Raw genomic sequence first — 21,756 nt, forward strand, 5'->3', positions numbered from 1 at the left:
ACAAACAGTAGGTATTTGTGTAGATGTATCACTCTCCACACAACATACAATTTGTGTAGATGTATTTGCCACACATACAATGTAGGTATTTGCCATGTATCATCGCCACACATACAACAGTAGGTATTTGTGTAGATGTATCACTCGCCACACATACAACAGTAGGTATTTGTGTAGATGTATCACTCGCCACACATACAACAGTAGGTATTTGTATAGATGTATCACTCGCCACACATACAACAGTAGGTATTTGTGTAGATGTATCACTCGCCACACATACAACAGTAGGTATTTGTGTAGATGTATCACTCGCCACACATACAACAGTAGGTATTTGTGTAGATGTATCACTCGCCACACATACAACAGTAGGTATTTGTGTAGATGTATCACTCGCCACACATACAACAGTAGGTATTTGTGTAGATGTATCACTCCACACATACAACAACAGGTATTTGTGTAGATGTATCACTCGCCACACATACAACAGTGAGGTATTTGTGTAGATGTATCACTCTCCACACATACAACAGGAGGTATTTGTATAGATGTATCACTCGCCACACATACAACAGTAGGTATTTGTGTAGATGTATCACTCTCACACATACAACAGTAGGTATTTGTGTAGATGTATCACTCGCCACATATACAACAGTAGGTATTTGTGTAGATGTATCACTCTCCACACATACAACAGTAGGTATTTGTGTAGATGTATCACTCGCCACACATACAACAGTAGGTATTTGTGTAGATGTATCAGTCGCCACACATACAACAGTAGGTATCTGTGCAGATGTATAATTCCACACATACAACAGTAGGTATTTGTATAGGTGTATCACTCGCCACACATACAACAGTAGGTATTTGTATAGGTGTATCACTCGCCACACATACAACAGTAGGTATTTGTGTAGATGTATCACTCGCCACACATACAACAGTAGGTATCTGTGCAGATGTATAATTCCACCTCATCCGCATATTAATGGATTGTTATACTAAGTTTATTTGTAACTCAGGAGAGCATATTGTATTCTTTATTCATATATACAGTATATATACACACATTTAATAACGTTCACACACATTTATAATTGTACAACATATTTCTACAAAGAAATGTTATTGTTGTAAATAACAGGTGGTTGTCGCCACATAACTATTTAGCGAAACGTATCGCCCTGAGTGATAGTAGTCTGTTCTTGAGAATTCTTTGTCAATGTTACAACTGAACAAAATATCAATTACTGATATACAACTGTACAATGATATCACATTGGTGTATCTGGGGCAAAATGACTCTTTCACAGTAGCAATGTTCAACTTAGGGGAACCGACCTCCATGGGTGTCTTTGAGACAAACTAAGGATCTTAATCGAATTGGAGATTCGATCTCATGTTCAGTATATCCTGGCACGACTAGGGTAAGCAACTCTGTATGAAAATGTCTCACTGGAGGCCAGGGCCCCGTTTCACAAAGCTCTTGAAGCGCTAGTTCTATCGTAAGTCAATGTTACAGTATAGCAAGTACGAATGCTACCAGAAAAATGGGCCCTGGTCAACACACGGTTTAGCATCATTAGATCTGTGTATGAAACCGTTGCTGTCTGGTTGATGGCCAGGTCGATGTAGTGCGTAGCATCATTAGTCCTGTCTGGTGCTAGTGTATATCTTGAGCTCCTGTCTGGTTGATGGCCAGGTCGATGTAGTGCGTGGCATCATTAGTCCTGTTTGGTGCTAGTTTGTGTCTTGAGCTCCTGTCTGGTTGATGGCCAGGTCGGCATACTGTGTAGCATCATCAGTACTGTGTACGAAACCATTGCTGTCTGGTGGGTCTTCAACATCCACGCTAACGTAGAGCAGGTCGTCTTCATCCACCCCCTGTCTTGCGACCCTTCCAGATTGAAGAAAAATGGCATATCAGCTAGGTTCAATACTTGTTTGAAAACAGTATTTGCTTGTTTATACCTCTACACCAAGATGAATATATACTCAGCATCATTAATGAAGGATCAAGCTATTGGTAACACTATTTCTTAAAAATTGTAAGATCTTCGTTTTTGTTTGAAATATATACAACTGAATGGCTTACAAACTTTCTTATCAGTATGGAAAAACACATCATGCCGTTTAAATATCATTATTACGTTCTTTAACGTCCGACGCATTCTGTTACAAATGGTACATTTTTTATTCAAATTGTCAATATTAAAATTCACCTACTCCTTAGTGTCAATGATTTGCACGTGCAAGACGCTCTATGCATACAGTGGAGGACAATACACATGCATTGATGCTTTTTCACTGTCGTTCATGTTGAGCAATTTAACGACTGCAGGAGCAGTAACAGGTCACTAACAGCATCCAAGACAGTTCACGCAGTGGGTCACCTTCAGTGACATCACAATGTCAAGGCCAACAGATTGTGTGCAACCATCTGCAGGATCGCTTCCCCCGAGCGATGGAAACAGCACAACAGACCATAGGGGCTCACATCTACTACTACAATCTCAAAACAACCTAATTCATCATGATCGTACTTTGGGAAGTTGGGGGTGGCCTAGATAACAATCAGTGGACATTAAGGTAATGTATACACTGTAGATGCCTTATGGTTCAAAATATTCAACTCATTTTCTTGCATTAAGTTATTCTTCATTCACAGCTCGTGTTGTCAGGGATGGTAACAAAACTCAACATTCAACGTTAGCAGTACCATTGTCATTTTCATCAGAAATTCTGTAGTATCACCAACATTATTGTCAATAGGGCTGCAACGGTTCACCCAGGCCCCAGTTCGATTCTGTTTTAGATATTGGACCCTCGATTCAATCATTTTTTATTCAGTTCTTCATAGAAAGTAAAAAAAATCAGATTTCATATAAATTTCAGAGTTGGTTCTTTAAGCGTGAAATCCATCGTCATCTTGGCGATATCTCCTAGCAACAATTCTCATTGGATAATTAGCCCGGCATCAACCAATCACGTTTCACTTTATTTCAGCGCTCGAAACTGCTCAAGTTGGTGTCAAAATTAAGTTCTGGCTGAGTGGAAATAACGTTTATACGCATTCAATTATCGAATCGAAATAGTGATAATGAATATCAAAAATCGAAACTAAGGTGTCAAATTCGATTTTCGATGAATTGAACCGAATTCGTTGCAGCCCTAATTGTCAACACCATAAATGTTATACTAAAACAGAAAACAGCTGACTACAAACTGCTTAACTTTCCAGGTCAGTCATTCACTTTGACCTTCCTGGAACGTAGGGGTGGTTTAAAGGACTGACCATTGGGTATTCGCGAACATTCCACCATGACTCAACAGCTCAGTTTATGGGTACCTACGTGTATATGACTTGGATCTTCCCTGAAATTGGAACCACCACTAACTTGTTTACCTGTAAGAAAAATGTAAACGAATGTGGAAAGAACACCTTGAAAAACACAAGAGTGGTAATGTATCATTCTACACATGTAGAATAGACACAGCTAAAACAGTAGACAAGTCGCAATAGTGTGTTGGCAATCACTGGCATCTTTCACAATCTCAGGGCAGGGAGGTGTAGCCTAGTGGTTAAAGTGTTTGCTCATCGCACCAAAGAACTGGGATCGTTCCCTACGTGTGTACAACATCTGTAGCCCAAGAAGCTTGGTGAAGTATTCTCGTGGTTCATAAACCTTGGCATAGCTTCATGACCATGTCTTTCTGGATAGTGACAGACAGAAAACCTACAAAAGTGGTGAAACTGTGTCAGACAAAATACTCACGTGGTTTATTAACCTTGGCATACAGATTCCCGTTTGCGTCATCCTCTTCGGCACTGTCCACCATGTCCATTTCTAAGTCTGAAATCACAAAAAGAGAATGGAGGAGTTAAGTTTGCCCAGTGCTTGGAATGTTTTCATTAAAATGAAACGATGACGTCACTTCACCTTAGTCTTTTCCCGGAAGGAAATTTGAAAGCAGAATGCCCTTTATCATCCAAAACTGTTTTCCACAGGAGATATTGCTTGTGTGAGTTCATACGATATCTCCTAGTGTTAAATGCCCTGCTTGTCTCGGTGATTTATAATTAGTCATTATCTATCATGGGTGCATATCTCCGTTTTTCCGGAGAGTTTTATATTTACTTCGCTATGTGTCAGTGAAATTTCAGGTGATCAAAAGTTTCTTTCCTGTGCCAGTGCTGGTGTGAGTGAGGTTTAGTTTTACGCCACACTCAGCAATATTCAAGCTATATGGCAGAGTGCTGGTATGAAGGCAGTAGACAGACGACAGGTGAAGCTTTACAAGACAGCTAAGGCCTAGGCAGTAACATCCTCCTTTCTTTACATGTTACATCTGGGGAGTGCAACTATGTAAGGCAATGGCTGTGCAACTATGTCAAGCAAATGGGTGTGCAACTATATCAGGCAATGGGTGTGCAACTATATCAGGCAATGGGTGTGCAATTATGTCAGGCAATGGGTGTGCAATTATGTCAGGCAATGGGTGTGCAATTATGTCAGTTAATTGGGGTGCACCTATGTCAAGCAATGGGAGTGCAACTGTATCAGGCAATGGGTGTGCAACTATGTCAGGTAATGGGTGTGCAACCACGTCAGGTAATGGGTGTGCAACTATGTCAGGCAATGGGTGTGGAACTATGTCAAGCAATGGGTGTGCAACTATGTCAGGCAATGTGTCTGCAACTATGTCAGGCGATAGGTGTGCAACTATGTCAGGCAAATGGATGTGCAACTATGTCAGGTAATGCGTGTGCAACTATGTCAGGCAATGCGGTGTGCAACTATGTCAAGCAATGGGTGTGCAACTATGTCAGGTAATGCATCTGCAACTATGTCAGACAATGGGAGCGCAACTATGTCAGGCAATGGGTTTGCAACTATGTCAAGCAATGGGTGTGCAACTAAATCAGGCGATGGGTGTGCAACTATGTCAGGCAATGGATGTGCAACTATGTCAGACAATTGGTGTGCAACTATGTGAAGCAATCGGTTTGCAACTATGTCAGACAACGGGCCCCTGGGTGTGCAACTATATCATGCAATGGGTGTGCAACTATGTCAGGCAATGCGTGTGCAACTATGTCAAGCAATGCGTGTGCAACTATGTCAGGTAATGCATCTGCAACTATGTCAGACAATGGGAGCGCAACTATGTCAGACAACGGGCCCCGGGTGTGCAACTGCATCAGGCAATGGGTGTGCAACTATGTCAGCGGGCGATAGGTGTGCAACTACGTCAGGCAATGGTTGTGCAACTATGTCAGGTAATGCGTGTGCAACTACGTCAGGCAATGGGAGTGCAACGATGTCAGGCAATGGGCCCCGGGTGTGCGACTATATCAGGCAACGGGTGTGCAACTATGTCAAGCAATGGGTGTGCAACTATGTCAGGCAATGGGTGCAACTATGTCAAGCAATCGGTGTGCAACTATGTCAGACAACGGGACCCCGGGTGTGCAACTATATCAGGCAATGCGTGTGCAACTATGTCAAACAATGGGTCTGCAACTGTGTCAGGCAATGGGTATGCAACTATGTCAGGCAATGCGTGTGCAACTATGTCAAGCAATGGGTGTGCAACTGTGTCAGGCAATGGGTGTGCAACTATGTCAGGCAATGGGAGTGCAACTATGTCAGGCAAAGGGAGTGCAACTATGTCAGGCAATGGGAGTGCAACTATGTCAGGCAAAGGGAGTGCAACATTCAAAGCATTTGACGTCGTATCCATTTCGTATGGCATGCAAGGCAGCAATGTAAGTATTACAATTCCAGTACAGCCAAGTACTCCTTGATAACACAGGTCAACACAGGTGACATCGCGTGTGGTGTAATCTCAGTCAACAAAGGTGACATCACGTGAGGGCAATCTCAGTCAACACAGGTGACATCATGTGTGGTGTAATCTGAGTCAACACAGGTGACATCATGTGTGGTGTAATCTCAGTCAACACAGGTGACATCACGTGTGGTGTAATCTCAGTCAACACAGGTGATATCATGTGTGGGACAATCTCAGTCAACACAGGTGACATCACGCGTGGTGTAATCTCAATCAACACAGGTGACATCATGTGTGGTGTAATCTCAGTCAACACAGGTGACATCACGTGTGTGGTGTAATCTCAGTCAACACAGGTGACATCATGTGTGGTGTAATCTCAGTCAACAAAGGTGATATCATGTGGGGACAATCTGAGTCAACACAGGTGACATCATGTGTGGTGTAATCTCAGTCAACACAGGTGACATCATGTGTGGTGTAATCTCAGTCAACACAGGTGACATCATGTGTGGTGTAATCTCAGTCAACACAGGTGATATCATGTGTGGGACAATCTGAGTCAACACAGGTGACATCACGTGTGGTGTAATCTCAGTCAACACAGGTGAAATCATGTGTGGTGTAATCTCAGTCAACACAGGTGAAATCATGTGTGGTGTAGTCTCTCAGTCAACACAGGTGACATCACGTGTGGTGCAATCTCCAGTCAACACAGGTGACATCACGTGTGGTGTAATCTCCAGTCAACACAGGTGATATCATGTGTGGTGTAATCTCAGTCAACACAGGTGACATCATGTGTGGCGTAGTCTCAGTCAACACAGGTGAAATCATGTGTGGTGTAATCTCAGTCAACACAGGTGACATCATGTGTGGTGTAATCTCAGTCAACACAGGTGAAATCATGTGTGGTGTAATCTCAGTCAACACAGGTGAAATCATGTGTGGTGTAGTCTCAGTCAACACAGGTGACATCACGTGTGGTGCAATCTCAGTCAACACAGGTGACATCATGTGTGGTGTAATCCTCAGTCAACACAGGTGATATCATGTGTGGTGCAATCTCAGTCAACACAGGTGACATCACGTGTGGTGTAATCTCAGTCAACACAGGTGACATCACGTGGTGTAATCTCAGTCAACACAGGTGACATCACGTGTGGTGCAATCCCAGTCAACACAGGTGAAATCATGTGTGGTGTAATCTCAGTCAACACAGGTGAGATCATGTGTGGTGTAATCCTCAGTCAACACAAGTGACATCATGTGTGGCGTAATCCCAGTCAACACAGGTGACATCATGTGTGGTGTAATCTGAGTCAACACAGGTGACATCATGTGTGGCGTAGTCTCAGTCAACACAGGTGACATCATGTGTGGCGTAATCCTCAGTCAACACAGGTGATATCATGTGTGGTGTAATCCTCAGTCAACACAGGTGACATCATGTGTGGCGTAGTCCCAGTCAACACAGGTGAAATCATGTGGCGTGTAGTCCCAGTCAACACAGGTGACATCATGTGTGGTGTAATCTCAGTCAACACAGGTGGAAATCATGTGTGGTGTAATCTCAGTCAACACAGGTGAAATCATGTGTGGTGTAGTCTCAGTCAACACAGGTGAAATCATGTGTGGTGTAGTCTCAGTCAACACAGGTGACATCACGTGTGGTGTAATCCAGTCAACACAAGTGACATCATGTGTGGTGTAATCCTCAGTCAACAAAGGTGACATCACGTGAGGGCAATCTCAGTCAACACAGGTGAAATCATGTGTGGTGTAATCTCAGTCAACACAAGTGACATCACGTGTGGTGTAATCTCAGTCAATACAGGTGATATCATGTGTGGTGCAATCTCAGTCAACACAGGTGACATCACGTGTGGTGTAATCTCAGTCAACACAGGTGACATCACGTGTGGTGCAATCTCAGTCAACACAGGTGAAATCATGTGTGGTGTAATCCTCAGTCAACACAGGTGAAATCATGTGTGGTGTAATCTCAGTCAACACAAGTGACATCATGTGTGGTGTAATCTCAGTCAACACAGGTGACATCATGTGTGGTGTAATCTCAGTCAACACAGGTGACATCATGTGGCGTAGTCTCAGTCAACACAGGTGACATCATGTGTGGCGTAATCTCAGTCAACACAGGTGATATCATGTGTGGTGTAATCTCAGTCAACACAGGTGAAATCATGTGTGGTGTAATCTCAGAAACAACACATGTGACATCATATGTGGTGTAATCCTCAGTCAACACAGGTGACATCACGTGTGGTGTAATCTCAGTCAACACAGGTGACATCACGTGTGGTGCAATCTTCAGTCAACACAGGTGACATCATGTGTGGTGTAATCTCAGTCAACACAGGTGAAATCATGTGTGGTGTAATCTCAGTCAACACAAGTGACATCATGTGTGGTGTAATCTCAGTCAACACAGGTGACATCATGTGTGGTGTAATCTGAGTCAACACAGGTGACATCATGTGTGGCGTAGTCTCAGTCAACACAGGTGACATCATGTGTGGCGTAATCTCAGTCAACACAGGTGATATCATGTGTGGTGTAATCTCAGTCAACACAGGTGACATCATGTGTGGCGTAGTCCCAGTCAACACAGGTGACATCATGTGTGGTGTAATCTCAGTCAACACAGGTGAAATCATGTGTGGTGTAATCTCAGTCAACACAGGTGAAATCATGTGTGGTGTAGTCTCAGTCAACACAGGTGACATCACGTGTGGTGTAATCTCAGTCAACACAAGTGACATCATGTGTGGTGTAATCTCAGTCAACACAGGTGACATCATGTGGTGTAATCTCAGTCAACACAGGTGACATCATGTGTGGTGTAATCTCTCAGTCAACACAGGTGACATCATGTGTGGCGTAATCTCAGTCAACACAGGTGAAATCATGTGTGGTGTAATCTCAGTCAACACAGGTGAAATCATGTGTGGTGTAGTCTCAGTCAACACAGGTGACATCACGTGTGGTGTAATCTCAGTCAACACAAGTGACATCATGTGTGGTGTATTCTCAGTCAACACAGGTGACATCATGTGTGGTGTAGTCTCAGTCAACACAGGTGAAATCATGTGTGGCGTAATCTCAGTCAACACAGGTGACATCATGTGTGGTGTAACCTCAGTCAACACAAGTGACATCATGTGTGGTGTAATCTCAGTCAACACAGGTGATATCATGTGTGGTGTAATCTCAGTCAACACAGGTGACATCATGTGTGGTGTAGTCTCAGTCAACACAGGTGAAATCATGTGTGGCGTAATCTCAGTCAACACAGGTGACATCATGTGTGGTGTAATCTCAGTCAACACAGGTGAAATCATGTTTGGTGTAGTCTCAGTCAACACAGGTGACATCACGTGTGGTGCAATCTCCGTCAACACAGGTGACATCACGTGTGGTGTAATCTCAGTCAACACAGGTGACATCACGTGTGGTGTAATCTCAGTCAACACAGGTGACATCACGTGGTGCAATCTCAGTCAACACAGGTGAAATCATGTGTGGTGTAATCTCAGTCAACACAGGTGACATCATGTGTGGTGTAATCTCAGTAAACACAGGTGAAATCATGTGTGGTGTAATCCTCAGTCAACACAGGTGAAATCATGTGTGGTGTAGTCTCAGTCAACACAGGTGACATCACGTGTGTAGTGCAATCTCAGTCAACACAGGTGACATCACGTGTGGTGTAATCTCAGTCAACACAGGTGATATCATGTGTGGTGCAATCTCAGTCAACACAGGTGACATCACGTGTGGTGTAATCTCAGTCAACACAGGTGACATCACGTGTGGTGTAATCTCAGTCAACACAGGTGACATCACGTGTGTTGCAATCTCAGTCAACACAGGTGAAATCATGTGTGGTGTAATCTCAGTCAACACAGGTGACATCACGTGTGGTGTAATCTCAGTCAACACAAGTGACATCATGTGTGGTGTAATCTCAGTCAACACAGGTGACATCATGTGTGGTGTAATCTGAGTCAACACAGGTGACATCATGTGTGGTGTAATCTCAGTCAACACAGGTGACATCATGTGTGGCGTAATCTCCAGTCAACACAGGTGACATCATGTGTGGTGTAATCTCAGTCAACACAGGTGACATCATGTGTGGCGTAGTCTCAGTCAACACAGGTGAAATCATGTGTGGCGTAATCTCAGTCAACACAGGTGACATCATGTGTGGTGTAATCTCCAGTCAACACAGGTGAAATCATGTGTGGTGTAATCTCAGTCAACACAGGTGAAATCATGTGGTGTAGTCTCAGTCAACACAGGTGACATCACGTGTAGTGTAATCTCAGTCAACACAAGTGACATCATGTGTGGTGTAATCTCAGTCAACAAAGGTGACATCACGTGAGGGGCAATCTCAGTCAACACAGGTGAAATCATGTGTGGTGTAATCTCAGTCAACACAAGTGACATCATGTGTGGTGTAATCTCAGTCAACACAGGTGATATCATGTGTGGTGTAATCTCCGTCAACACAGGTGACATCACGTGTGGTGTAATCTCAGTCAACACAGGTGACATCACGTGTGGTGTAATCTCAGTCAACACAGGTGACATCACGTGTGGTGAAATCTCAGTCAACACAGGTGAAATCATGTGTGGTGTAATCTCAGTCAACACAGGTGAAATCATGTGTGGTGTAATCTTAGTCAACACAAGTGACATCATGTGTGGTGTAATCTCAGTCAACACAGGTGACATCATGTGTGGTGTAATCTCAGTCAACACAGGTGACATCATGTGTGGTGTAATCTCAGTCAACACAGGTGACATCATGTGTGGCGTAATCTGAGTCAACACAGGTGACATCATGTGTGGCGTAATCTCAGTCAACACAGGTGAAATCATGTGTGGTGTAATCTCAGTCAACACAGGTGACATCATGTGTGGTGTAATCTCAGTCAACACAGGTGACATCACGTGTGGTGTAATCTCAGTCAACACAGGTGACATCATGTGTGGTGCAATCTCAGTCAACACAGGTGACATCACGTGTGGTGCAATCTCAGTCAACACAGGTGAAATCATGTGTGGTGTAATCTCAGTCAACACAGGTGAAATCATGTGTGGTGTAATCTCAGTCAACACAGGTGACATCACGTGTGGTGTAACTCTCAGTCAACACAGGTGACATCATGTGTGGTGTAATCTCTGTCAACACAGGTGACATGTGTGGCGTAGTCTCAGTCAACACAGGTGAAATCATGTGTGGTGTAATCTCAGTCAAACACAGGTGACATCATGTGTGGTGTAATCTCAGTCAACACAGGTGACATCATGTGTGGTGTAATCTTCAGTCAACACAGGTGACATCACGTGTGGTGCAATCTCAGTCAACACAGGTGAAATCATGTGTGGTGTAATCTCAGTCAACACAGGTGAAATCATGTGTGGTGTAATCTCAGTCAACACAGGTGACATCACGTGTGGTGTAATCTCAGTCAACACAGGTGACATCATGTGTGGTGTAATCTCCAGTCAACACAGGTGACATCATGTGTGGCGTAGTCTCAGTCAACACAGGTGAAATCATGTGTGGTGTAATCTCAGTCAACACAGGTGACATCACGTGTGGTGCAATCTCGAGTCAACACAGGTGAAATCATGTGTGGTGTAATCTCAGTCAACACAGGTGAAATCATGTGTGTGGTGTAATCTCAGTCAACACAAGTGACATCATGTGTGGTGTAATCTCAGTCAACACAGGTGACATCATGTGTGGTGTAATCTCAGTCAACACAGGTGACATCATGTGTGGTGTAATCTCCAGTCAACACAGGTGACATCATGTGTGGCGTAATCTCAGTCAACACAGGTGAAATCATGTGTGGTGTAATCTCAGTCAACACAGGTGACATCATGTGTGGTGTAATCTCAGTCAACACAGGTGACATCATGTGTGGTGTAATCTCAGTCAACACAGGTGACATCATGTGTGGTGTAATCTCAGTCAACACAGGTGACATCACGTGTGTGCAATCTCAGTCAACACAGGTGAAATCATGTGTGGTGTAATCTCAGTCAACACAGGTGAAATCATGTGTGGTGTAATCTCAGTCAACACAGGTGACATCACGTGTGGTGTAATCTCAGTCAACACAGGTGACATCATGTGTGGTGTAATCTCAGTCAACACAGGTGAAATCATGTGTGGTGTAGTCTCAGTCAACACAGGTGAAATCATGTGTGGTGTAATCTCAGTCAACACAGGTGACATCACGTGTGGTGTAATCTCAGTCAACACAGGTGACATCATACTTGATGTAATCTCAGTCAACACAGGTGACATCATGTGTGGTGTATTCTCAGTCAACACAGGTGACATCACGTGTGGTGTATTCTCAGTCAACACAGGTGGCATCATGTGTGGCGTAATCTCAGACAACACAGGTGACATCATGTGTGGTGTTATCTCAGTCAACACAGGTGACATCATACGTGATGTAATCTCAGTCATTAGAGAAGGTGACATCACAGGTGACACTTACCGTTGTCGTTGTCCCTGGAGTGTCTGTTGATCAAGACGACGGCGACAACTATAAGCACCAGAAGTAGAATCCCGCCGATAACAAGCCCGGTGACCAGTCCTCCACTCACAGGCTCTGGAAACCAACACATCTTTAGTTTTAATCCGTGAAATAAGCCGATGTTAGCCAAACCTCCAGAAGTATCATGGTGGGACACCCTGGAAATGGGCGACTGTGTGTGTATATGTATTAAATGTTAACGGATAATGACATGGACCTTCACTAATGGATGGATGACATTGACCTTGACCGCCACTTTGGAAGTTCAGCGTCAAAGTGGATCCAAGGATAGATGGATGAATAGATAGATGGATGGATAGATGGATGGATAGATAGACAGTCAAATAGATAGATGGATGGATGGATGGATTGGGTGGGTATGGGTGGATGGATGGATCGATAGACAGAAAGACAGACACCAGACAGACAGACAGATAGACAGATAAATAGATAGATAACCTTTGAGCTAACCTTCTCTGGCGAGTAAGACGGTGAAATTGTTTGATCCAATGTCGTTTTCACAATAACCTTATACACTCCAAGGTCATCTTCGGTGACAGATCTGATTGTAATCCTGCTGATAACGTTCAGGTCTTTGGTGAGAGAACCGTTGTTAACGTCTACCATGTTTCCAAGAGGGTGAAACCAGGTGAAGGTCGGCGCTGGATACGCCATGACTGTCAGGGTGAGGGTCACGTCACCTTCAAGGGACGTTGTGGTTCTTCCTTCAGGGGGCGGAGGACCTGGAGTGAGTCAGTGAGCAGTGAGTGGAGTGAGTGAGTGAGTGAGTGAGTGAGTGTGAGTGAGTGAGTGAGTGAGTGTGAGTGAGTTAGTGAGTGTGAGAGTGAGTGAGTTAGTGAGTGTGAGAGTGAGTGAGTGGGCGGGTGGGTTTGAGTGAGGGAGTGGGCTACAGCTTAAATTACGTACACATTGTTTTGCATTGGCGGAGCCTGGAGGTTCGAAACCCTACATTCACCACACCCATTTAAAAATTCCTGGATCCGCCTATGAAAAGAAAACATTTGCATGTTGATTTTCCCAAGTTTCCGTGCTATTTGTGTCACCTACACAACATCCATGGACTCTATGTGTTGCAGAAAAGTATTATGTATGGAGAGTATATGTTGCAGACAGAAAGTGTAAGAAACAACGTTTATCTATAAAGCACAACAGCCAAACACATCTGATAGTTTTCACGTGCTCCACTAACGCCACGCATGCGCAATGTGCTATTCCTTGGAGGTAAAGTAATTTCTGTTGACCAATATTTCTGTCAAAACCTTTTCATATAAATACTAACTTTTTAAGTCATGTCACGATTACGAGATTTCTGGAACCCGATATGGCTGTTTGTTTTCAAGTAAAATGCAAAATATGTTTTGTTAAGCACGTGAAGACAATTCCGGGTCATAAGTGATCATCAGTCGGCGGGTGAGTGGGCGTAGTTTTCCGCAAAACATGCCGAGTGAACCCGAGTAAAGCCGAGTGAAGCCGTATGATCCCGATTAACCTGAATGCTACACGAACTGAAGGCAACGGACGCAGACTGACTGGCGTGAACTAAAACCTGCAGGTTTACTTACATCTGACGAACATTTTAATATCTGATGACACGGATCCAAATCTGTTTGACGCCCGGCACTCATACCTCGCCATATCGTGACAACTCACTGGTTTCACAGTGGACTGTACAGCGGCATCGTTGACTACGGTTTGTAGACTCCGACTCTGCTTCCTGATAATGACGTCGGCGAGGCTGTCCTTCATACCGACAAAGCATAGTGACAGTGTCGTTGATGTCGACCTCGGAGACGTTGGATACACCGTTTGCCGTAAACTGTGTTATAGCCGGGGGTCTGGAACAGTGGAATTGTACAGTCTTCACTGTGACATTCAGTACAACCGGGTGAGAGAGAGAGGAGTAAGTGAGAGAAAGAAGAGAGTGAGACACAGTGGGCGAGTGAGAGAGAGTAAGCGTCAGAGAGAGTGAAACAAATACATGTATGAGAGAGTACGAGTGAGTGTGAGAGAATCAGAGAGATATGAGACAGAGGAGAGAGACATGAGAGACAGTGAGTGAGAGAGAGAAAGATACTAGCATTAAGTTTGTGTGAGAGAGAGAGGAGTGAGAGACACCAATAAGGGTAAAAAACAGACAGACAGATGGACAGAGACAGACAGTGAGTCAGAGCGAGGGCTGTAGAGCGAGGAAAGAGACAGACGGTCAACTCACTTCACACATCTAATCTCGCATTGTTGCTCTTCTGTTCCCCAGACTGACATGTCCAGTCCGTACTTGAATGGTTCCGATACGTGCGAAGTAATTTGAAATAAAATTTGGAAGTCGTCCCTGTTTCACCACACTCTCGTCCCATTACGTCTGTCAACATTGTTCCATTATTGGCGTCAAACCGACAGTAGGTGGTATCACCCTGTTTAAAAATCACCAACGGTGCAGACGGCTTGGGTTGACTGCGCGTGCAGGTAAAGATGTAGCTCTTCCCTTCTGTATTTACCCCTTCTCTGGTGACATTATGATCGTACCTAAAACAAAGGTAAACCTGACTGAACAGATATACTGGGGCAGATTCTACCTAAAAAACACAGGTAAACCTGACTGAACAGATATACTAGGGCAGATTGTACCTAAAACACAGGAACACCTGAGTGAACAGATATACTGGAGCAGATTGTACCTAAAACACAGGTAAAACCTGATTGAACATATATACTGGGGCAGATTGTACCTAAAAACACAGATAAACCTGCCTGAACAGATAGACTGGGGCAGATTGTACCTAAAACACAGATAAACCTGACTGAACAGATATACTGGAGCAGATTGCACCTAAAACACAGGTAAAACTGAATGAACAAATATACATGGGCAGATTGTACCTAAAACACAGGAAAACTGACTGAACAGATATACTAAGGCAGATTGTACCTAAAACACAGGGAAAACTGACTGAACAGATATACTAAGGCAGATTGAACCTAAAATACAGATCAACTTCACTGAACAGATATACTGGGTCAGATTGTACCTAAAGCACAGGAACACCTGACTGAACAGATATACTGAAACAGATGGTACCTAAAACACAGGAACACCTGACTGAACAGATATACTGGAGCAGATTGTACCTAAAACACAGGTAAACCTGATTGAACATATATACTGGGGCAGATTGTACCTAAAAACACAGATAAACCTGCCTGAACAGATAGACTGGGGCAGATTGTACCTAAAACACAGATAAACCTGACTGAACAGATATACTGGAGCAGATTGCACCTAAAACACAGGTAAAACTGAATGAACAAATATACTGGGGCAGATTGTACCTAAAACACAGATAAACCTGACTGAACAGATATACTGGGGCAGATTGTACCTAAAAACACAGATAAACCTCACTGAACAGATATACTGGGGCAGATTGTACCTAAAACACAGATAAACCTGACTGAACAGATGTACTGGGGCAGATTGTACCTTAACCACAGGTAAACCTGACTGAACAGATATACTGGGGCAGATTGTACCTAAAACACAGATACACCTGACTGAACAGATATACTGGGGCAGATTGTACCTAAAACACAGATAAACCTGACTGAACAGATGTACTGGGGCAGATTGTACCTTAACCACAGGTAAACCTGACTGAACAGATATACTGGGGCAGATTGTACCTAAAACACAGGTAAACCTGACTGAACAGATATTCTGGAGCAGATTGTTCCTAAAACAAAGGTAAACCTGACTGAACAGATACACTAAGGCAGATTGTACCTAAAACACAGGTAAACCTGACTGAACAGATATACTGGGGCAGATTGTGCCAAAAACACAGGTAAACCTGACTGAACAGATATACTGGGGCAGACTGTACCTAACACACAGATAAACCTGAATGAACAGATATTCTGGAGCAGATTGTACCTAAAACAAAGGTAAACCTGACTGATCAGATAGACTGGGGCAGATTGTACCTAAAACACAGGTAAACCTGAATGAACAGATATTCTGGAGCAGATTGTACCTAAAACACAGGTAAAACCTGACTGAACAGATATTCTGGAACAGATTGTACCTAAAACACAAGTAAACCTGACTGAACAGATAGACTGGGGCAGATTGTACCTTAAACACAGGTAAACCTGACTGAACAGATATACTGGGGCAGACTGTACCTAACACACAGATAAACCTAACTGAACAGATATTCTGGAGCAGACTGCACCTAAAACACAGGTAAAGCCTCACTGAACATATATACAGGGGCAGATTCTCCTTAAAACACAGGTAATCCTGAGTGAACAGATATACTTGGGGCAGACTGTACCAAAACACAGGTAAACCTGACTGAACAGATATACTGGAGCAGATTGCACTAAAACACAGGTAAACCTGACTGAACAGATATACTGGGGCAGATTGTACCTAAAACACAGGTAAACCTGACTGAACAGATATACTGGGGCAGATTGTACCTAAAACACACATATTAGTCAGGGGGTGGTGAGAGGAAGTCAGTACTGGACATATATGAGAGGAAAATAGTGAAAGCATAAGGGGAGATGAGTGAGAGAGACCAAAGGGTACGACAGAGAGATTCAAGTGAGACAGAGATTGGGTAATAATGAGATCGTGTATAGAGAGGTAGATTAGGTTAAAGAGAGATTGTGTGTGTGAGAGGTAGATTAGGTAATAGAGATTGTGTGTGGGAGAGGTGAATTGGGTAATAGAGATTGTGTGTGTGAGAGGTAGATTGGGTAATAGAGATTGTGTGGGAGAGGTAATTGGGTTATAGAGATTGCGTGGGAGAAGGTAGATTGGGTAATAGGAGATCGTGTGTTAGAGGTAGGTGGAAAATAGAGATTGTGTGGGAGAGGTAGATTGGGTAATAGGAGATCGTGTGTTAGAGAGTAGATTGGGTAATAGAGAGAGAGTGTGTGTGAGAGTGTAGATTGGGTAATAGAGAGACTGTGTGGGAGAGGGAGGGTGGGTAATAGAGATTGTGTGTGCAGAGAGTTAGACTGGATAATAGAGAGATTGTGTGTGAGAGAGACAGGTAATAGAGATTGTGTGCAGGAGGAGGATTGGGTAATAGAGATTGTGTGGGAGAGGTAGATTGGGTTATAGAGAGATGCGTGTGGGAGAGGTAGATTGGGTAATAGGAGAGGTGTGTTAAGAGAGGAGTGGAAAATAGAGATTGTGTGGAGAGAGGTAGATCAAAGGTAATAGGAGATCGTGTGGGAGAGGTAGATTGGGTAATAGAGAGATTGTGTGTGAGAGGTAGATTGGGTAATAGAGAGATTGTGTGGGAGAGGGAGATTGGGTAATAGAGAGATTGTGTGTGAGAAGTTAGACTGGAGGGAATAGAAGTAGTGTGTGTGAGAGAGGTAGATTGGGTAATAGAGAGTTTGTGTGTGAGAGGGAGAGTGGGTAATAGAGAGATTGTGTGTGAGAGGTAGATTGGGTAATAGAGAGATTGTGTGGGAGAGGAGTAGGTGGGTTATATAGAGAGAATTGTGAAAAGGAGAGGTAGGTGGGTAATAGGAGAGACATTGTGTTGGAGAAGTGGATTGGGTAATAGAGAGATTGTGTAATAGAGGTAGATTGGGTAGATAGAGAGGCAGCAGACCAGATCACGACTGAAGAGTGGACGGCACAGAGACGGACTGGCCACAGACGACTGGCCACGAGACCGGCAACAACGCAGACCGGGACACAGACCGGGTAACGACTGAAAATAGACCAGACTGACCGGACCGACCGGTGACCGGCACACGACCGGTGACCGAAGACTGGCCGGACACGACCGAAGAGACTGGCACGAGAGAGGCACAGATCCCCATGACCGGACTGCGGAGGACCCAAGACCAGTGGAATGACCGAGGAAAAGACCGGCACGACCGAACCGGCACAGAGGAGACTGGCACAGACTGTGGAGGACTGGCAGGATCAGACAAAATGACCGGCAGACGACCAGGCGGACCGGCACGAGGACCGGACTTCAACAGACCGGCACGAGACCGAGACCGGACCGGGCACAGACTGGCAGTGATCAACCAGACGACTGTGAGACTGGCACAGAGACACAGGCGGAGGAAAGACGGAGACAACAGAGGACCAGTGGAGGAAGGAGGCACAGAGGACTGGAGATCAACAGAGACTGTGGAAGGAGACTTGTGGAGGCACAGAGACTGGAGACTGGCAGTGACTGGCACGAGGACCGAAGGAGGCACAGGAGAGACCGGAGACAGACCGGCACAGACAGACTGTGAGACTGGCACAGAGAGAGGGAGATCAGGAGACTAAAAATAGACGTGAGACTGGGTGAGGACGAAAAGGAGGAGAGACTGGAGGGAGATCAATGAGACTTGTGGAGACTTGTGGAACTGTAATAGAGAGACTGAAAAGAGAGGAGGACAAGACTTGTGGAATAGAGAGATTGAAGTGGAAGGAGAGACGTGGATTGGCACAGGAGATCAAATGAAAAATAAGGAGGACTGGAGGAAAGGAGGACTGAAGGAGTGGAATAGATGGATTGTGAAAGAGGTGGACAAATAGAGGAGAGTGGAAGGACGGAGTGGAGGTGGAGATCAAGAGTGGAAGGAGACAGGAGAGGTGGCATACACACTTACTGGAGAGGGTGCAGCAGTTTCGTACATAAAATTATGTTTACAATTATGCTTAGAAATTATGGGAAGAGGTGTGGCAGTCATTTATTTTGTACATGACATGCAGGGGGCAGAGGGTCACTTATCTTGTACATAAATTTTGGGGAGGGACCATGCTTCTCCATAAAAATCATCTTCATCATATCACACACACACACATACACACACACACACACACACACACATATACACACACACACAGACACTCTCTCTCTCACTCACTCTCTCTCCTCTCTCTCTCTCTCTTACACACACAGACACAGACACACACACATACACACACACACAGCTGCTCTCTCTCTCTCTCTTTCTCTCTCTCTCTCTCTCCCTCTCCCTCTCTCTCTCTCTCTCTCTCTCTCTCTCTCTCTCTCTCTCACACACACACACTCACACACAACCATAAATTATGAACGGTTCCTAACAGAGTTATAAATGGAGATTGTGTGTGAGAAAGACTCACCTAGTCCGTGATTGGGTATATACACACCTAGACCGTGATTAGGCATATGCCCAACTAGGTACACGATAAGGCATATACTCACCTAGTGCATGATAAGGCATATACTCACCCTGCAGTACATGATAAGGCATATACTCACCTAGTACACAATAAGGCATATACTCACCTAGTACATGATAAGGCATATACTCACCTAGTACACGATTCGGCATATACTCACCTAGTACATGATAAGGCCTATACTCACCTAGTACATGATAAGGCATATACTCACCTAGTACATGATAAGGCATATACTCACCTATGTACATGATAACTCATATACTCATCTAGTACATGATAAGGCATATACCTACCTAGTACATGATAAGGCATATACCCAACTAGTACATGATAACTCATATACTCATCTAGTACATGATAAGGCATATACTCACCTAATAGTACATGAAAAGGCAAATGCTCATCTAGTACATGATAAGGCATATACTCACCTAGTACATGATAAGGCATATACCTACCTAGTACATGAAAGGCATATACTCATCAAGTACATGATAAGGCATATACCCAACTAGTACATGATAATGCATATACTCACCTAATTACATGAAAAGGCATATACTCATCTGAGTACATGATAGGGCATATACCCAACTAGTACATGATAAGGCATATACTTCACCTAGTACATGAAAGGCATATACTCATCTAGTACATGATAAGGGCATATACCTACCTAGTACATGATAAGACATATACCTACCTGAGTACATGAGAAAGGCATATACGCATCTAGTACATGATAAGGCATATACTCACCTAGTACATGATAAGGCATATACCTACCTAGTACATGAAAAGGCATATACTCATCTAGTACATGATAAGGCATATACCCAACTAGTACATGATAAGGCATATACTCACCTGGTACATGAAAAGGCATATGCTCATCTAGTGCACATGATAACTCATATACTCATCTAAGTACATGAAAGGCATATACTCATCTAGTACATGATAAGGCATATACTCACCTAGTACATGAAAAGGCATATACCCAACTAATTACATGATAACTCATATACTCATCTAGTACATGATAAGGCATATACTCATCTAGTACATGATGATAAGGCATATACCCAACTAATAGTACATGATAAGGCATATACTCAGCTAAGGTACATGAAAAGGCATATACTCACCTAGTACATGATAAGGCATATACTCACCTTAGTACATGATAAAGGCATATACCTACCTAGTACATGAAAAGGCATATACTCACCTAGTACATGATAAAGGCATATACTCACCTAGTACATGATAGGGCATATACCCAACTAGTACATGAAAGGCATATACTCATCTAGTACATGATAAGGCATATACTCACCTAGTGCATGATAGGGGCATATACCCAACTGGTACATGATAAGGCATATACTCACCTGAGTACATGAAAGGCATAAGGCATATACTCATCTAGTACATGATAAGGCATATGCTCACCCTGAGTACATGAAAAGGCATATACTCACCTAGTACATGATAAGGCATATACTCACCTAGTACATGATAAGGCATTTACCTACCTAGTACATGAAAAGGCATATACTCATCTAGTACATGATAAGACATATACTCACCTAAGTACATGATAAGGCATATACCTACCTAGGTACATGGAAGGCATATACTCACCTAGTACATGATAAGGCATATACCCATCTAGTTACATTATAGGGCATATAATCACCTAGTACATGATAAGGCATATACCTACCTAGTGCATGAAAAGGCATATACTCACCCTGAGTACATGATAAGGCATATACCCAACGAGGTACATGATAAGGCATATACCTACCTAGTACATGATAAAGGCATATACTCACCTGAGTACATGATAAAGGCATATACCTACCTAGTACATGAAAAGGCATATACTCATCTGAGTACATGATAAGGCATATACTCACCTAGTACATGATAAGGCATATACCTACCTAGTACATGAAAAGGCATATACTCATCTAGTACATGATAAGGCATAAACTCACCTTCACCGACATGAGGACGACAAGGTCTGAACCACGACGTGGAGTGTAAGTATCCACACTGACGTCTCCATGACCAAAGATGGAACTGTCGCGGTATGTACGACGGTTTACGTTCCGTGTTGGTGCGAGAATGTAT

At 43.6% G+C, this 21,756-nt stretch overlaps 1 long non-coding RNA gene across 1 annotated transcript; it reads right to left on the reverse strand.

Annotated features, from left to right (window-relative positions):
• Nucleotides 1-1,038: 1,038 nt before the first annotated feature.
• LOC124263678 lies at nucleotides 1,039-21,756 on the reverse strand. The gene is made up of 8 exons (XR_006894907.1): nucleotides 21,621-21,756; nucleotides 14,632-14,942; nucleotides 13,982-14,254; nucleotides 12,870-13,141; nucleotides 12,360-12,473; nucleotides 3,789-3,866; nucleotides 3,366-3,418; nucleotides 1,039-1,909 (listed from the first exon to the last, which is right to left on the reverse strand). It is a non-coding gene; the product is annotated as an uncharacterized LOC124263678 (long non-coding RNA).

Source organism: Haliotis rubra, unplaced genomic scaffold, assembly GCF_003918875.1.
Source record: "Haliotis rubra isolate DU_JTF1 unplaced genomic scaffold, ASM391887v1 Scf893, whole genome shotgun sequence".
In the NCBI taxonomy this organism is placed as follows: domain Eukaryota; kingdom Metazoa; phylum Mollusca; class Gastropoda; order Lepetellida; family Haliotidae; genus Haliotis; species Haliotis rubra.